The sequence below is a fragment of the Zingiber officinale genome, chromosome 9A, assembly GCF_018446385.1.
Source record: "Zingiber officinale cultivar Zhangliang chromosome 9A, Zo_v1.1, whole genome shotgun sequence".
Taxonomy (NCBI): Eukaryota; Viridiplantae; Streptophyta; class Magnoliopsida; order Zingiberales; family Zingiberaceae; genus Zingiber; species Zingiber officinale.
This window is the reverse complement of record NC_056002.1, coordinates 110,396,767-110,416,409: the sequence shown is the minus strand read 5'-3', so window position 1 is coordinate 110,416,409 and position 19,643 is coordinate 110,396,767.

The window sequence follows — 19,643 nt, the reverse complement described above, 5'->3', positions numbered from 1 at the left end:
TTCAAATCTAAACCATTAAGAATAGATAAGTTAAATTTGGAATCAATGATGTTAAGTTCCGTCTGCGATTCCTAATTTAACTTCTAAAGAACACAATAGGTTATTTAAGGAAAGGTTCGACACTTGTATAAAAATTTTTGTACAGTGGAATCAGTACGTTTTCCTAGGACTAACCAACACAACTATGTAGCATTGTATTTTTAGATAGTTTTATTATCGAATTGTTGTCACAATAAATCTAAGTATGTCCATCCTTTTTGAAATATAATTATGTAAGAATCTTCTTTATCCAAATAGCTTGGCAAGCACAAGATGTTGCAGTAACAAACTCAGCTTTCGTGGATGATAATGTAACAATTGATTATTTTTTCGAAGACCATGAAATAGCTCCTATCCCCAACATGAAGATGTAGCAAGATGTACTTTTTCGATCATTTAGATCTCCTGCATAATCATTATCTGTAAAACTAAATAGATATGACTTTTCTCCATTTTGTAACATAACCCAAACTCTTTAGTACCTTGCAAGTATAAAAAATTCTCTTTGTAGCTAAGAGATGCATATCTGTAGCACAAGTAATATTAGATCTTGTCGCCATCAAATACATTAAACTCCCCACTATCTATTTATAAAGTGTGACATCAACTTTCTTTCCTCCAATATATTTATGTAACTTCACTCCAAACTCAGATGGAGTATTAATAGGATTATAATATTTCAGTTGAAATATTTCCAGAATTTCTTGCACATATTTTCTTTGAGAAATAAAAAATCCAGCATAAGCTTGAACCACTTCGATACTAATGAAATAATACATCATACCAAGATCACACATTTCAAATTCTTTCAACATAGATTTTTGTTAAAAAAATTTCAAATATAAATACACTATTTCTAGTGTAGATTAAATCATGTACATATAAATAAATTATCAATATTTTTCCTCCATCATCAATCTTAATAAAAATAGTATGTTCATAAGAGCATTTTTGAAAACCTTCCTTTAAAAAATAAGTTTCTATACGATTATACCAAGCTCATGGGGCTTGTTTTAATCCATATAGAACTTTCTTTAATTTATAAACTTTATGCTCATTACCAAATTTCACATGATCTGGAGGTTGATCGATAAATACCTCTTCTTTTAAATCTCCATGGAGGAATGCTAATTTTACATCCAATTGAAAGATAGACCATGAATTTTGTGCCACCATCACTATCGTCACTCTGATTGTATCATGCCTTGCTACAGGAGCAAAAACTTCTTTATAATCAACACCAAACTCTTGCTTATAACCCTTCGCTACCAAACATGCTTTGTACTTGTCAATCTCACCATGCATATTCATTTAGCTTTGTCTTGTAAACCCACTTTACACCAATTGTCTTTTGTCCTTGAGGAAGATCACATAACTCCCATGTATTATTTTTTTTTTCAATTGCTATAATTTCATCATCTGTAGCCTTTCTCCATTTTGATTCTTTAATAGCCACTTTAAAAATAGTATGGTCATAATCGAAAAATAAAGCAAAATGTGTAAGAGGATTATCACCTTCATCAATTCCCGTCACTTCATAATTATACATCCACGCTAGTCTTCTTCAAACACATTGTGGCCTTTGTGATTCTACTTCAACTGGACTTTGATATTCTATAGGAATATTTTGAGAGACTTCCTCATGTTGCTCATCCTCCATAGGTTGTTATACTTTCTCTTCATCATCAAAATCTACAGGGATAGTTTTTTTAACGTCATTTTTGATTCCATGGCCAAGTGTCATTTTCATCAAAAATAACATCACGACTTATAATGATTTTCTTAGTGTAGGGATTATATAATCTATAATCTTTTGATGTATTACTCATATCAAGAAAATGTATTTTTCACCTTTGCTGTCTAACTTCTTTCTCCTTTCATCTGGAATATGAGCATAAGTTATACACCCAAAAATCTGAAAATAATCAATAGTAGGTTTTCTTCCACTCCAAGCTTTCCTCCGGTGTCATATTTTGAATAGATAATGTGTGACTTCTATTCAATATATGGATGCTCCAATTAACTATTTTTGGCCAAAAATTTTTAGGAATACCACTTCGCGTCAGTAGACTTTGCACTATATTCATAATAGTGTGGTTCTTCCTCTTGCATACGCCATTCTGTTGAGGTATGTAAGTTGTTGTAAGTTGCCTCTTGATTCCACGATTCTCATAAAAATTTACAAATTCATGTGAGTTATATTCTCCACCACGATCTATACGCAGAACTTTAATAGAGTTGCCAATTTCTTTCTCAACAAATACTTTATAATTTTAAAAAGCTGTAAAGGCTTCAGATTTTCCTTGCAACAAATAAATCCATATTTTGCAGCTATAATCATCAATAAAGGTAATTATGTATCTTTTACCTTCATTAAAATGTGATGTTATTGGTCTGCAAATATCTGAATAAATAAGCTCCAATGCTGCCTTTGCTCTCCAAGATTTTCCTTGTGAGAATTGATTATGGTGTTGTTTGCTAACAATACATTCTTCATAAACTTGAGGAGTTGTAATTTGAGGAAAACCAATCACCATATTCATCTGTTTTAATATTTTCAATCCACCAAAATTTAGATGTCTATAGAAAAAGTGTCATAATCATGCCTCATCATTAAATTTTGTTAAAAAAAAACATAAATGTGATATATATATATCTGTGTGTGTGTGTAACCTTATAGGGATAAGCATTTATCTACTCTCGGGTGCCCATACAAGGTCAACTCAGGTTGACTTTGTCCAATCTTCCGCTTCAGTCGCTTGGTAATTTTTCGGCCATCTAGTGTTGAGCTTACCTGAACCCAAGTCCAACCTTCTCTCCTCGAGTAGTATTTCCACTCCAGTTTCTCATCCCTCGGAGACGCCGCACACATCCTTTTCACTCCACCGTCGTACTCTTCTGCTACTTCTCATCTCTCGGATGCACCGAGCCTGTTGACTCGATTCCCATGCTATCATTCTCGTTCGCCGCATCTTCCGCTTGACTTCTTGCATTCTTAAGTCTTTGCACACTCAAACGTAAGGCATCAAACACAAACAGACCTAACTTAACTCGGTTAACCACATCAAAACTACCATGGGTTACTTACAATCTCCCCCTTTTTGATGTGCATCAACCCGAGTTAAAGTTAGGGTTAAAATAAAATGAAATATAATAAATAAGTGAACAAAATTTCAATGACAGTAATTATTTTGCAAATAAGTATAGGAATCAATTTTCAATTATTCACCTTCCCCTTAACTTATACCTATTTCTCCCGCTTTGATCATATAAAAAATCAGGAAATAATAAAATACAACAAGAAAAATTTGAAAATTTTTATATGGGTACATAGAAAGAATTACTAGTAGGCTGATATTCTTCAAAAATAATTTTAGAAAATATTCTATTTTACTAATTAATCTTCAGTTTTGACAAAAAATAATTTTAAAATGACTTTTTGGTTTCAAAAAATTTTGAATTTTTTTGTCGAACTTAAACATAATAAGTTAGATTAATAGAAGAATTTTCATAGAAAGATATTATTTAATCTAACAGAAATAATTTATTTCAGTAGAGAAACCTAATTTTTGAAAATAAATCTTTAAACGTGTATTTTTCAACTTTAAAAATTCTACTAATTTTCTTAGATATGTAAAACAGATTGTTTAATGGTAAAAAAAATTTAAAGTTTCCAAGTTTCTATTTTCTTGAATTTTTAATATTAAAAATTAACTTTTTGGGAAATAATTCATAAAAGTTTTATTATTTATCATAAAATTCCAAATAAAATTTCCCTTAATAGAAACACTACTATTCTATTAGCTTAGAAATTTTGAACAGAAAATTCAATTAGAAATGTATTAAAAAACTCTACTCAAAAAAATTTTGGGAATTCAATCTAGAAAGGATTTTAGAACCCAACATAGGTTCCAACTTATTGGATTCACTAGAAATTTTGGTGGTATATAATTCATGAGAATTTTTCTTATTTGCCCCTTGTGATTTCTAATGTACCAATTAATTCTACCATAATTTCTAACTCTTGATCTTTGAAAAATATTTGAACATGCATAGTCATTTTTGAGTTTCCCTATTTGTACTTTAATTTTTCATTTTCCATTTTAAAATTATCATACATTACTAAAGGACATGAATATTGCTAAGTTTAATTTTAGCTTAGCACTTTCATTTTCTAATTTTAGCATGTTTTTATAAAGTATTTTAATAAATTTAAAAGATTCTTTAGTAAGTAAGGCTCATACCTCACTTACCTCATGGTCTGATGCTTCGTCTTCATTGCTACTTTTTTTTTTTTGAAGATCCTCCCCCTTTGTTGATACTCATTTTTGAGGAATTTTCATCATTCCTCTGGTGGTGTACCATCATGGCTAATCTGGCATACTCTTCTAACTCCGATTCTGATGACGACGATTCATCCCATATCGCCTTTAGGATCTTGTTCTGCGATCTTGTTGGTCTTTTACCCTTGTCTTTCTCCTTCTTTAATTTAGGACAGTCATCCTTGATGTGCCCTTCTTCTTAGCAGTTGTAGCATCAAACTTTCCTTTTGCTCCAAAGGTGTTTCTTCCCCTGCGACTTATTAAATTTATTGTCTTTAAGAAATTTACTAAAATTTCTTACCATTAAGGCTATCTCATCTTTGTCGATTGACGCTTCAGAGTCTGGATCGTCCGTTCTTGCCTTCAAGTCAATTGTCTGACTTGGCTCCTTCTTTAATTCTGCACATTTAGATTCGTAAAGTTCTAAAGTTGAAAATAAATTTTCTAATGAACTTACCTCTAGATCCTTAGAAATATAGTAGGAGTCAACTATGGACGTCCATTCTTGTGTTATAGGGAAAGCATTCAATGCGTACCTTAGTGAATTTCGATTTGTTACATTTTCTCTGAGATTTGTGAGTCCAGTGATTAGCTCCTTCAGTTTAGTATGCAATTGCATTACTGACTCTCCTTCTTTCAGTCAGAGGTTTGTCAGTTGGTTCCGAAGTAGGTCCCATCTCACGAGCTTTGCATCGGACGTTCCTTCGTGTAGCTCCAGAAACTTCTCCCAAAGTTCCTTTGTTGATTCTTAGCTGTTGATCCTGCTAACTTCTTAATGTGGCAGCATGCTTAGCAGGTGGAATTCGGCTCGTCCATTTATTATAAAGTCTGCTTGCTCCTTCTTTGCCCAAGGTACTTTTCTTTTTTTTGGCCTTTTTGATCTTTTAGAACTACAAAATCATATTTGATTATTAATAAAACATCAAAGTCAGTTTTAAAAAATACCTCCATTCACTTTTCCATAGGGTGAACTCCCCTGGAACTTCGACGAATATATACTTGGCCTGGCTATTGTCTTGTTTGCTTTGGCCGATAGTGTTGGAACCCCAAGATTATTTTTGGTGTGACCAACCAAGTTAGGTTAGGTCCTATTATGTTTTGATCCCTGTGTCTAAGTGTGCAGGAGCTTAGGAGCACAAGAAGTCGAGCAGAAGATGCTGCTAGTGAGAAGGATGACACGGGAGAGAGTCGACGGGCTCGATGCGTCCGAAGGATGAGATGCTACGAAAGAATACACTGGTGGACGAGAATGACGTGCACACCGTTCAAGGGATAAGAAGTCGGAGCGGAAGCTTGCTCGAGGAGAAGGTCGGAAATTGGATTATAGTGAGCCCTATTTTGGTTGGCCGAAATCACCCATGCGATCGGAGCAGCAGAAGAGCTAAAGTGGAGCTATGGAGCTGCTGGAGGTGCCTTCAATAGAAGTTGAAGGAGCCTTCGTGACCTTCAGGCAGAAGGCGCCTTCAATGGCTGAAGGCGCCTTCAACCAGCCATGGAAGGCGCCTTCCATGGCCGTTACGAAAATGATAAAGTTTTATCCTTTGGCCTCGCTGGAGACGCCTTCCAGCCCTATGGAAGGTACCTTCAGTCTGCAGATAAGTTTTTTCAGGGGCTATAAAAAGACCCCTAGACCTAGGAAATAAGTAATAACTTCTGTATTCAGTTTTCTAGTCATTTTTTAGCTTTCACTGTGTGTAAAAGGCTTCTCCACCTTCAGCGAAGGAAGTTCTTAGTGAACTTTCATCTACCTTGAATTAACAACCATCTAGGTTGTAACCAAGTAAATAGTGGCCTTTTACTTATTTGTTTTAAGTTGTTAATTTTATTTTAATTGCTTTATTAATTTCAGTTGAAAGTCGAGAAAGGTGTTTTATTTTAGTGTTTCAGGCAACTCAACCCTCTTCGGCCAGCCTACCCGATCTAACAAGTGGTATCAGAGCCTAACAGCTTCAGGAGGATTAACCGCTGAATGAAGCACATGAGTTGGCCATATCAAGCATTCACCGACCAAAGTTCGAGGGGGATTTCACCAACTAGAAAAAGAAGATGGAGGTATTTTTCAAAATTGATTTTGATTTGCTTTTAATAATGGAGTTTGGTTTTATAGCATCCGAAGGTAAATAAAAATACCACTTGACCAAAAAGGAGCAGGCTGACTTCGTGGCAAGTGACAAAGCAGAGACGGGATCTGCTAAGCGTGCTACCGCCACAAGAAGTTAATCGGATTGGAGCTTATGAGTCCGCGAAGAAGCTCTGGGAGAAGTTCCTAGAACTACATGAAGAAACCTCAGAGGCGAAACTTGCGAGACGGGATCTGCTCAGAAACCATATCAGCAACATCAAATTGGGACAAGGCGAAACCATTACACACCTTCATTCAAGGATCAAGGAGCTCATCACTGGACTCATGAATCTTGGAGAAACGGTAAATAATCGAGATTCACTAAGGTACGTGCTTAACGCATTCCCTAGAAATACTGAATGAGCATCATTAATAGATTCTTATTACATATCTAAGGATTTAGATTCAACTACTTTAGAAGAATTATTTTCTACTTTTGAAGTCCATGAAACAAGATGTGCAGATCCAAAGAAGGAGCCAAAGCACAACACTGCCTTTAAGGCAACGATGGACGTACAAGATTCAGAATCATCTCTTAACGACAACGAAACGGTAATGATGGTAAGACAATTTTAAAAATTATTTAAATCTATCAAATCTAACTATCTGCAGGGTAGAAAGAAAAGAACATCACATGCTACCACTGTAATAAAGAAGGGTATGTAAAAGACAACTGCCCTAAATTGAAGAACAAGGACAAAGGCAAAGACAAGAAGCCCGTCCAAACAAACAAATACGAGACCCTTAAGGCGACAAGGGATGAAACGTCATCCGAATCAGAGGTCGAAGCCTTTTCTGGACTTGCATTAATGGCAAGTCATCAAGAAGATGAACACGAAGCAAGCTCGTCCGAAATGAGTATCGAGAGCATCGATGAAGGGGGAGCTACATTAGAAGAAAGCAGCAGTTCAGGTGGAGCTACGGATGATGGGATCGACAAGGTAAGTCAGGTATGATCTCTTTCACTTGATAAATTATTCAAATTTGTTAAATTCCTATCACAAAACTATTGCAAGCTAGAAAAAAAATATAGATTTGAAAATACAGTTATCCAAAGCATGTCCAATAGAATTATGTGATACTTTGAAAATAGAAAATAATAAATTAAAAATAGAGATAGAATATCTGAAAAATCATGCATGCTCATATAATAAAAATATTAGGAAATATAATAATTTGAACTGGTATTTTAATTACCACAAGGGGCAAATTAGGAAAAATTTCTCAGAAACATATTCCTAAAAGATTTTTTATTAACCCAATTAGAAGGAACCTATATTGGGTTTCAAAATATTTTATAAATTAAACTTTAATTAGACTCAGGGCTTTCAGTGAGTAAATTAAATGTTTAATTTCCTTAAAAGGATTTGTCTAGAAAGTGGTTGTTGCTCCAATAACCAAGAAGGCCTAGTGCCTCGCCACAGCCTGGAAGCCAATTAATGAAATAAAATATTTAATTAACTAAATATTAAGTGTTTAGAAATGCATTAAATTATTTTTCATTTAATTTTTTTTTAATAATTAAAAGAACCCCAATTTTAATGTGATCAAAAGGGGAAGTAGGGAAGAACAAGGTTGACTTGACTTGCAAATTTCACTTAGAATTTTTTTTTACTTGCAAGTTTCACTTAGAAAATTAAGCTTTTTTGTTAAAACTTAATTTTTTTTCCCCTTAGATTTTTTGAGTACCCCTTTTGTTTTTATGTGATCAAAGGGGATAAGGGAAGATTAAGTCTAGGGGAGGTGATAGTTCAATGAAAATTTTAAATTTTAAATTCTTTTTACACTTTATTGCATAATTGTAATTTTATTATCTTTACTTTATGATTGGTTAACCCTAACTTAACATGGGTTGCTCACATCAAAAAAGGAGAAGATTGTTGGAACCCCAAGGTTATTTTTGGTGTGATCAACCAAGTTAGGTTAGGTCCTGTTATGTTTTGATCCCTGTGTCTAAGTGTGCAGAAGCTTAGGAGCATAGGAAATCGAGCAGAAGACGTGGCTAGCGAGAAGGACAGTAAGGGAGAGAGCCGACGGGCTTGGTGCGTCTGAGGGACGAGATGCTGCAGAAGAGCAAGTTTCACTTAGAAAATTAAATTTTCTAAGCTTTTTTGTTAAAACTTAAATTTTTTTTTTACCCTTAGATTTTTTTGAGTACCCCATTTTTTTTATGTGATCAAAGGGGAGAAGGGAAGATTTAGTCTAGAGGGAGGTGGTAGTTCAATGAAAATTTTAAATTTGAAAATATTTTTACACTTTATTGCATAATTATAATTTTCTTATCTTTACTTTATGATTGGTTAATCCTAACTTAACATGGGTTGCTCACATCAAAAAAGGGAAAGATTATTGGAACCCCAAGGTTATTTTTGGTGTGATCAACCATGTTAGGTTAGGTCTTATTATGTTTTGATCCCTGTGTCTAATTGTGCAGGAGCTTAGGAGTATAGGAAGTCAAGCGGAATACGCGGCTAGTGAGAAGGACGACACAGGAGAGCCGACGGGCTCGATGCATCAGAGGGATGGTATGCTGCGGAAGAGTACACCGATGGACGAGAAGGACGTGTGCGACGTTCGAGGGATGAGAAGCTGGAGTGGAAGCCTGCTCGAGGAGAAGACCAGAAATTGGGTTCAGATGAGCCATATTTCGGTTGGTCGAAATCACCCAGGCAATTAGAGCAGTGGAAGAACTAAAGTGGAGCTATGGAGCTACTAGAGGCGCCTTCAACACGAGTTGAAGGTGCCTCCGCGACCTTCAGGCAGAAGGCGCCTTCAATGGCTGAAGACACCTTCAACTAGCCATGGAAGGCACCTTCCATGGCCATAGAAGGAGCCTTCAACCAGGCAAATTTGGTCGTTACGGAAAGGATAAAGTTGTATCCTTTGGCCTCACTGGAGGCGCCTTCCAGCCCTATGGAAGGCGCCTTCAGCCTGTGGATAAGTTTTTCTAAGGGTATAAAAAGGAGGCAAGATCTCCTTGACCACTTTTTGTGGTCCAGGGGATGTGCCACTCGTATTTACGGCCGGATTGTGACCGCGATCCGGTCGCAAATGGTTGCAATATCTTCCTGGGTTCACCGTCCCCACTAGGTTATAATTTTTGTTCAGAGCGGACGGCCGGAGGCCGCCCGGAGGACACCCTCGCTCGGCGCCTAGTAACCTGGCCACTTTTCCACCACTGGAGGCCTCCGGCCACCCGCTCCAAACAAAAACTATAACCTGGTGGGGACGGTGAACCCAGGAAGGGATCGCAACCATTAGCGGCCGAATCGCGACCATGATCTGACCGCAAATATGAGTGGCACATCCCTTGGACCATAAAAAAATGGTCCAGGAGATCTGTGCTCTATAAAAAGATCCCTAGACCTAGGAAACTAGTAACAACTTCTATATTCAGTTTCCTAGTCATTTCTGAGCTTTCACTATATGTAAAAGGTTTCTCCGCCTTCAGGGAATTGGAGATTCTTAGTAAGCTTTTATCTACCTTGGATTAACAACCATCTAGGTTGTAACCAAGTAAATAGTGGCCTTTTACTTATTTATTTTAAGTTGTTAATTTTGTTTTAATTGCTTTATTAATCTGAGTTGAAAGTCGAGAAAGGTGTTTTGTTTTAGTGTTTCAGGCAACTCAACCCTCTCCAGCCGGCCTACCCAATCCAACAGATAGTTAGTCCTTTTGAAACTCCCTCGCTCTAATACCAATTGTTGTCCCGTGCGGCCGACAAAAGGAGGATGAATTGCCTGAAATTGCAAACATACCCTTCTCAAAGCTTTCAATTTTAAGCTATACCAACACTTTAATAAACAAAACTAAATTACATAAAAAATAAAAGAAGCTACCAGATTTTACTTGGTTACAACCGGGGAGGTTGTTAATCTAAGGTGTTGAAAGCATTAATAAAATTCTCCTTCGTCGTAGGCGAAGAAGCCTCTTATAAGCATTGGAAGTACAAAAAATGTAAACTGAATAAAGAATTCGATGTACAGAAGTGTTGTTCTAAATCTCAAGCATTAGGGCTCCTTTTATATGCTCACTAGTTGAAGTGACTATTTGATGACATCACGCAATCCGGGTGCCTGGACCCAATCTAGGCACCCCCAGCTGGTAGTACAGAAGTGTTGTTGTAAATCTCGAGCATTGGGGCTCCTTTTATAGGCTCTCTAGTCGAAGTGACTGTTTGATGACGTGGTACGATCCGGGTGCCTGGACTTGATCTGAGCACCCCCAACTGGTTGTCTCAATCCACTTTGCAATGACAAAAGGATAAACATTTATCCACTCCTGGGCGCTCGGAGATGGTCCAGGTGCTTGGACTCTGGGCAAGTCCAAGCACCCAGACAAGATCAACTCAGGTTAACTTTGTCCATCTTCTACTCTGGTAGCTTGGGTGATTTTTCGATCATCTAGAGTTGAGCTCACCCAAACCCAACTCTGACCTTCTCTCCTCGAGCAAACTTCTGCTCCGGCTTCTCATCCCTCGGAGGCATCGCACGCGTTCTTCTCGCTCCACCGGCATACTCTTTCACAGCTTCTCATCCCTCGGATGCACCGAGTTCGTCAACTTAATTCACATGTCATCCTTCTCGTCAGTTGCATCTTTTGCTCAACTTCTTGCATTCCTAAGTCTCTGCACACTCAGACATAAGACATCAAACATAAACATAACCTAACTTAACTCTGTTGACCGCATCAAAACTATCATGGGGTACTTATATTTAAATCTCACACAAAAAGAACATTAGAGATAATATGGGTAGAATCCCCTTTTGCTTGTATGATTAATTTTCCCTTTCCCATAATAGAAATTATAGAGTTGTCTCTAAATTTGACAGACCTATGAAAGGATTCATCTAATTCTTAAAGTGTATCATTCTCTTCACACATGTGATTGTTGCAGCCTATATCTAAATACCATATATTTCATTGAGTTTTCTCCTTCTTATGACATACCATTAAAAGAATCTTCTACAAAGTTAGTCTGATCTCCATTTTATTTCTTCAAATTAGTATAACATTCTGATCTATAATGGATATACCTATGACATCGGTAACATTTAACATTAGACTTGTCTATTGAACTTTGTTCTATTAGTTGTTGAATAATGGCCTTCACGTCCTCTATCTCATCTTTGAAAATAGCTTTCCTGGTGTTGACTTTGTTGTTGGTTCCCACAATCGTTGTTGTTTCTACCTCCTCTTCCTCGACCTTTGCCTCTTCCTCGTCCTCTATCACTTCTACTATTTGTAGAGTGATTTTCTGATGAAGCCTTCAATGCTTGCTCCTCTTTTTCATATTGATTGATTTTCTACTTATGAACCAATAATAAACTTTGTAATTCATCAATTGAAAATAGACTTACATCATTTACTTCTTCAATGGCAAAGACAACAAAATTAAATTTTAGTGTTATGGATCGAAGATTTTTTTCGATGATAAGAACATCCTCTGTCTTGTCGCTAAGGATCCGCATTTTGTTGACGATTGACACATTCTTAAAAAATAATCTGAAATTAATTCTCCTGATTTCATTCGAAGAATTTCGAACTCTGAATGAAGTGCTTGAAGCTGCTGCCTCTTAGCTCTTATCGTACCTTGGTACTTCTTTTTCATAGAATCCCAGATATCTTTGGTAGTTGCAGAAAATGATTTTCAAGATTGAGTGATTAATAGTTTCGAAGAGATAATTCTTTACTTTAAGATTTTTCAATTGTGCATTTGTTGGCGCAACACCTTCTGTCAGTTCTGCTACTCCAGAAATCTCGACCGTTTAATATTATTTGTGTTAGCACAACGGCAGGGCCAATAAGAGGGCGCAGCGTCTATTGGAAAAATAAAACAACAAGAAGAACCTTTTTCTATTTTCAACTTAGATCAGTAGCAATATCCCAATAATTATAAGCAGAAATGAACAACTAGGTGGTTGTTAATCCACCTAGGTGCTAATAGAAAGGAAAGAGGTAAACAGATTTGACTTGGTTACAACCTAGGTGGTTGTTAATCCAAGGTCTCTACTAGAAATGTCTCATTCTCTATAGGCGGAGAAGCCTTTTAGACTCTTTGAAAAGCTCAGAAAATCTCTAGGAAATGATTACAGTAGTTGTTCTCAAGTTATTTTTTCTTTCCTAGGTCCAGGGGTCCTTTTATAGCCCCTAAAAAATCTTATCTACTACATAAGGGCGCCTTTAAGGGGCTTGGAGGGTGCTTCCAGTGAGGCGACAGATAAAGCTTTATCCGTTGCCAAACGACTACAAAGATCGGGTCAAGGGCGCCCTCCATAAGCATGGAGGGCGCCTCCTATACCTTATGGAGGGCGCCTCCTATACCTCATGGAGGGTGCCCTCCACCTACAGCATATAAATAGCTCCAACCTTCTTTAATTTGGATTTTCCACTACTCCGTTCGCTTGGGTGATTGCGGTCAACTAAAATAGGGCTCATCCAAACCCAATTTTCAGCTTTCTCCTCGAGCAGACTTCCGTTCCAGCTTCTCATCCCTCGAACGTCGCGTACATTCTTCTCATCTATCGGTGTGCTCTTCTACAGCTCTTTCGTCCCTCGGATGCACCGAACCCGTCGGCTCCCTTCCTGTGCCATCATTCTCGCTAGCTACGTCTTCCGCTCGACTTCCTATGCTCCTAAGCTCCTGCACACTTAGACACAGGGATCAAAACCAAATATGACCTAACCTAACTTGGTTGATCACATCAAAACAACCACGGGGTCTAACAATCTCCTCCTTTTTGATGTGCATGAACCCAAGTTCAAGTTAGGGTAAAAACAAACAAGTAGTAATTGCCAAAAAAACAAACAAATAGTAATTGCAAGCAAAATAAAACATTTTAAGTATAAAGTTGCAAATAAAAGAAATTGCAATATCAAATGTAATTCAAATTGATTAAAAAAATGAGTTATCAAAAAAAAATCTTAACTTCCCCTAAACTTGTATATATTCCTCCCCCTTTGATCACATAAAAAAACAAGGTACAAATTTTCAAGTTAATAAAATAATTTTTGGAAAACTTTCTAAGTTAGAAATTTTGAAGTTAAAAAAAATTGAGAGAAAAATTTATGAAATTTTTAAATAATTTATAAGGATTTAAAATCATTATCTTAATTTACATGCTTATTAGTTTGTCAATTAAATACTCAATTCGATAATTGGCTTCCAGGCTGTGGCGAGGCACTAGGCCTTCTTGGTTATTGGATCATCAATCACTTCTAGACAAAGCCTCTTAAATAAATTTAAACATATAATTTTTCTGAAAGCCTTAAAAAAATTTAATCTAAGTATAATTTTAGAACCCAATATAAGTTCCTTCTTACTGTGTTAGCTAAATATCTGGGGGGTACATATCCTCTAGGTATTCTTCTAAGTTATCTTTGATGTTTTCTAATGTACCAGTTTAATTTTCCATAAATTCTAAGTTTTAATTTTTGAAGGTTATTTGCTTTTAAACATGCATCTTTTTCCATGTCGTCAATTTACAGTTTTAATTTATCATTTTCTTCTTTTAATTTGTTAAATAATTCTAACGGACATGTTTTTGCTAAGTTTAATTTTAATTCATCATTTTCCTTTTCTAATTTAACTAAATTTTTAGAAAGGATCTTAATAAACTGAAAGGACTACTTGGGAGATAGAGCACGTACCTTACTTACCTCAATTTGTGATGCTTCCCCTTCATCACAGTTTTCTTCTTCTGATCCTCCCCCTTCATTGATGCTTATCTCTGAGCTGGTTTCTTCATCCACTTGATGGTTGGCCATTAGAGCTAGTCCTGAGAAGGATGCGACCTCGGAATCTGAGGATGATGAATCATCCCATGTGTCCTTCAGGGTCTTGTGTTTGGAGGATGTTGGCCTTTTGTACTTTTCTTTTTCCTTGTCCCTTTTCTTTAATTTTAGGTAGTCATCCTTGATGTGCCCTTCTTCATTGTAGTTGTAGCAACGGACCTTCCTTCTATTTCAATAATCACTCTTTATCTGCGATTTAAACTTATTAGACTGAATAAATTTATCAAATTTTCTTACCATAAGGGCTGCTTTGTTTTCATCAATTGATTCATCAGAGTCTGAATAATTTGTTCTTGCCTTCAGGGTAACATTCTGATTCGGTCCTTTTCTTTGTCCTGCATACCGAGATTCGTGTAATTCGAAAGTAGATAAAAGACTTTCTAAAGTACTAACCTCGAGATCCTTGATATATAGTAGGAGTCTACTATAGATATCCATTCAGGTGTTCTTGGGAATGCATTTAAAGCATACCTTTGTGCGTCCCGATTCGTTATCGTTTCTCCGAAGTTTGTTAGTCTGGTGATCAACTCCTTGATTCTTTCGTGTAGTTGTGCTACTGACTCTTCTTCTTCCATCCAGAGGTTCGTCAGTTGATTCTGGAGCACGTCCCGTCTCGCGAGCTTTGTTTCGGAAGTTCCTTAATGCAACTCAAAGAACTTCTCCCAAAGCTCCTTCGCTGAGTCATAATCTCCAATCCGATTTACTTCTTGGGGTGGAAGTACACTAAGCAGGTGGAACTCAACTTGTCCGTTCGCTACGAAATCTGCTTGTTCCTTCTTGGTCCACTGATATTCTCATTTTTCTTCTAGTTGGGGGTTTTTTGGAGCTACAAAACCGTATTTAATTATTAAAAGAATTTTGAAGTCAGTTTTGAAGAATACCTCCATTCGCTTCTTCCAGGATGCAAATTCTCCCTCAAATTTTTGTGGATAGATCGTTAGTCCGACCATCATCTTGATCTTGATCTTGATGCTTCCATCAGCGATTAGTCCTTCTAAGGCAGTTGGGCTCTGATACCACTTGTTGACACAACGGCGGGACCGGTAAGAGGGCTCTGATAGAACTGTGACGAAATATTCCTTCTGCTGCCTGTAGTTCTGTCAGAAGTTCCGCCAACGTATACTCTCTTTTGTTCATGTTATAGTTCAGGCGGAACTGCTCAAAACTTCTGGGTAGCGTTTGGAGAATTATATCGACCTGGGTTTCCCCATCGATTTCTCCTCCAAGGACTTGTATTTCATTCAGATAAGTCATCATTTTGAGGATATGATCCCTTACGGGTGTCCGCTCAGACATGGTGGTTGTCATTAACTTTCTCATTGCCTCTTGCCTAGTAGTTCGACTCTGGTGCCGAAAGAGTTCTTTGAGATTGTTCATTATATCATAAACTGTTGGTAAATCTTAATGCTGATGTTGTAATATATTTGACATTGAAGCCAAAATGTAACACCGCACCATCTCATCTACTTTTACCCATTTCCTATGATACTCAATCTCCTCTGGGGTAGAGTTACCGTTAGGTGCATCAGGGCAAGCCTCAGTCAGTACAAACTTATAGCTCTCGGCAGTAAGAATAATGTCCAGGTTCCTTTTCCAATCTATATAGTTGGGACCAGTAAGTTTATTCTCTTTCAGTATAATGGTCAGTGGGTTGAAAGTCATCCAAAGAATCACAAAATAAACTTTGGTCAAGACTCTAAATTTAGAATAATATTGATTCCTCAAATAATACTATTTTAAATTAACCAACACCTCAAATCACCGTGAATATTGCATGCCACGTTAGTGTGGACATATACAAATTCAACATTTGTAAGAGGAGGGAGTAACCCATTAATTTTATTATCTTGTCATTCTAACTTTATGACAAATAAAATTAATAGTTGATTTTTCTTTGGACACAAAAAATAATAGCAGTGATTCCATTGGGGAGGATACTATTGAATGCGTCTAAGTGTATATCATTACTTGATACTTAGTCCATTAAATAGGATTGTGCCCCTTCAGTTGGAGAAAATCACACGCTCCTAAATAATTTCCTATAACCATCCATAAAGGAAGTTTGATCTAGTGATCCGCAACAAACCCATCCGTTGTGGAGGGAGGCACTCAGAGCCAACACGCAAGTTTGTTGCATCACTTACAAACCAGTAATGGAGACCATGAGATTTATTTAAAATCCCTCTCCCACTTAATTATTTAAAATGAGAATTTTAACCTATGCTAGCATACATCACATGCATATAAACATCATAGTAAATAAAAGCAATAAATTTGGAAATTAATTTTCCTACTATTTTGGCCTTTTCCATCACTATCTTCAGTATGCTCCAACCCTAGCTGCTACCATCTTTAGCCACCGCCATCAGGTCGAGTTGTCGCATCTATCTTGCTTCTTATTCGGCTGCACCTCTGGTCCTCCAATAGCACCACGTCTCGCAAAGATACGATCCGTGACAAATATAGAATTTTACATATATCGATCCTATATTCCATAAAAGAATGTACATATATTCTAGATCGAACAAAAAATAAAATTCTAAAAATAATACAGCTCCTGCTGTATTTGATACATACAATCATGCACACAAAATAATGTCCTTGACATGTCCAAGGGTCCAATCACACACAATATCTAAATGTCATAATAGTTGGAGCCTGCAACCAAAGAGTTAGCACATCCTACTATTATTCTGCCTAAATTATGTATGACATGTGCATAATTAATTTGAAATCCAAAACACACAGAGGCAAACCCTAGCTCTGATACCAATTATTGGTTAATCCTAGGAAAATCGTACCGGTTCCACTGTACAAAAATTTTGTACAAGTGTCGAACCTTTCCTTAAATAACATATTGTGTTCTTTAGAAGTTAAATTAGGAATCGCAGACGGAACTTAACATCATTGATTCCAAATTTAACTTATCTGTTCTTAATGGTTTAGATTTGAATCGCAAGCGAAACTTAACACTATTGATTCAAATCCACCTATGTTATTAATTCCATTAAATATTAATTTTCAAAATTGGCTTCCAGGACTGCATGGTGAGGCACATGGCCTTCTTGGATATGGGAGCAACCACCACAACCTAGACAAAGCCTTTTAAGGAAAGCTAATATTTAATTTCCTTAAATAACTCTAGGTTAACCAAAAAGAACAATCGAATCACAAATTCGAAAACAAAGAAAACAAAAACTCAAAAAACTAATTCGAAAAACTAGATATAATGTCTCTTGTGTTTGGAATTCTTACAAAAAGAAATAACTAGCATGATGCGGAAAATAATTGCTAATTATGCCTTCTCTTTGTATGCTAATGACCTCGAGATCTTCTGCCGTATTCCTCGCCTCGCCTTGGATGTCGTGTGAGCGACGATGCTCCAAGATGAACACCACCCAAAAGCTTTCTTCCTCTTCCTCTTCCTCTAAAATCCGGCCACCACCACCACCAAGGAGAAGAGAGCAAGGGAAAAGAGAAGGAGAAGGGGCCGACCACACCAAGATCTCCAAGCAAGAGAATAAGAGTTGTGTCTCATGAGGCCTCCTCGCCCCTTCTTTTATATTACTTGTCCAAGGCAAATAAGAGAAGAATTTTTACAAAAATTAAAATCTTCCTCTAGTTTTTCCTTTTCCCTTTTAACTTTTCCTTTTCTTTCCTCTTGATTGAATCAATCACCAAAAATTAATTGATGATTTTATTTTATTTTCTTTTTGGCCGGCCACCTTGCTTGGGCACCAAGCAAGGGTGGCCGGCCCCTATAAGAGGAAGGAAATATAATTTTTTTAATAAAATTTTACAAGAAGAAATTCTCTTATAAAATTTTACAAGCTCTCTTTCCTAAAGTGGATATTAAAAAGGAAAGCTTTAAAAATTAAAATCATGTTTTAAAATTTAAAACTTTTCTTCTAAAATTTCCTTTTTTAACATAAATAGAAATTTTTAATTTTTTAAAACTTCTCTTCCTTTTTTTTCTAAAACCATGAGGATGGTTAAAAAAGAAAGTTTTAAAACTTTAAAAACTCTCTATTAAAACATGTGACCTAATTCAAATAAGGAAAGTTTTTAAAATTAAAATCTCTCTTTTAAAACTTATAGTTTTCTACAAAGAGAAGATTTTAAAAATTTAAAATAACCCTCCTTGTTTGAATTATTGTGGCCGGCCCCTACTAGCTTAGTCACCAAGCAATAGGGCCGGCCCCTATAGAAAAGGATGTGGTCGGCCATTGCTTGGTCACCAAGCAATGGACCGGCCCTCTTCTTGTACACCAAGAAGAGCTTTACATTTGGATGGACTTGAGGGTATAATGAGGCTACGACAGGGACCTAGAGGAGAAATTGGTTTTGACTTTCTGATGAGCTTGAGTATCCTGTGTTCGCCCCGAACACACAACTCAAGTTCATCGATAATAACTCATTCCACTAGAGAGTTATTATCGTACTACCGCACCAATCCCAAATTACATTATGGGCTCCTTCTTATCATGAGTGTGTTAGTCTCCCTGTGTTTAAGATAACAAATGTCCACTAATTAAGTAAGTTACTGACAACTCACTTAATTAATATCTAGCTCCAAGAGTAGTATCACTCAACTTCATTGTCATGTCGGACTAAGTCCACCTGCAGGGTTTAACATGGCAATCCTTATGAGCTCCTCTTGGGGGCATTCTCAACCTAGATAACTAGGACACAGATTCCTTCTATAATCAACAACACACACTATAAGTAATATCATTTCCCAACTTATTGGGCATATTGATTTATCGAGCTAAACCTCACCCTTTGATAAGTCAAAGAAATAAATATTAAATATATGTGTTTGTTATTATATTAGGATTAAGAGCACACACTTCCATAATAACTAAGGTCTAGTTCTTTTATTAAGTCAGTACAAAAAGAACTTACCTAAAATGGTCCTACTCAATACACTTAGAGTGTACTAGTGTAATTTATTAGTCAAGATAAACTAATACTTAATTACACTACAACTATTCTAATGGTTTGTTCTTTTCCATCTTAGTCGCGAGCAACTATTTATAATTTATAAAGAACCGACAACATGTTCTTCTGAGTGTGACACCACACTCCATGTTATCTACTATATAAATTAATTGAACAATTACATTTAACAAATAAATACAGATATTAACCAATGTGATTCTTTTATTTCAAAAATAAATGTTTACAAAAGCTAGGCTTTTAGTATACACTCCAACATATATGAGTAACAGATTAATACTAGAACAATAAAATGAAAGGAAAGTGAGTATGAGAACGTACCCTGTCCCAGGGGGCGCCCTTGGACAGGACGCTGATTGAGTTGTCGCAACCCGAAAGAGCAGATGACTCCGAGCCGGATGAACAA